The sequence below is a fragment of the Phaethon lepturus genome, unplaced genomic scaffold, assembly GCF_000687285.1.
Source record: "Phaethon lepturus isolate BGI_N335 unplaced genomic scaffold, ASM68728v1 scaffold52669, whole genome shotgun sequence".
NCBI classification, from domain to species: Eukaryota; Metazoa; Chordata; class Aves; order Phaethontiformes; family Phaethontidae; genus Phaethon; species Phaethon lepturus.
This window is the reverse complement of record NW_010565089.1, coordinates 4976-5474: the sequence shown is the minus strand read 5'-3', so window position 1 is coordinate 5474 and position 499 is coordinate 4976. Positions and strand designations below refer to the sequence as shown.

At 60.3% G+C, this 499-nt stretch overlaps 1 protein-coding gene across 1 annotated transcript in view; it reads right to left on the bottom strand.

Annotated features, from left to right (window-relative positions):
* The window catches only part of SLC16A1 (solute carrier family 16 (monocarboxylate transporter), member 1), a gene marked incomplete at its 3' end in the record, with an annotated part of 5161 nt that overhangs the window by 3499 nt on the left and 1163 nt on the right, over positions 1-499 (bottom strand). The gene's annotated exons all lie outside the window — the stretch shown is intronic.

Below are 499 nucleotides of genomic sequence, written 5' to 3'. Positions count from 1 at the left end.
GGGGGGGGGGGGAGGCGGGTGAGGCGGGGGGGGGGGGGGGGGGGACGGGGACAGGGGGATGTCCCCAGGACTAGACAAGGGAGCTCTCACCCCAGCTGCCAGGCAGCTCCAGGCAGTGCCGCTCCCAGGGCACCCAGAAGAACTGCCTCCGAGCTATTAGGAGAGGAGGAATGGCCCAGATTGAGTCTCATTAAAGCAGTTACATGGTTTACAAGCTTGTTATAACATCGGAGCAGGGAAATGTGCTGGTCGCTTCGCTAGCTGAGCGAGGACAAAGCAGAGCCTGTTCCCCAAAGGAAGAGCCTCGTGCTTAGCCGGGCGCTGACGTCAGCTCCTTTCGATGCACAAATGCAACGAGGACGCAGGCAGTTGGCCAGCTGGGGATGGCAGCGGTACAAGCTCCGATTTGCCTCTGAACTGGACACAACAGCAGACTCCCACGAAGAGTTTCTTTCAGCCAAGCGATCCAGAGCAAAGCTGCATTTGCAGGCGGGGGTGG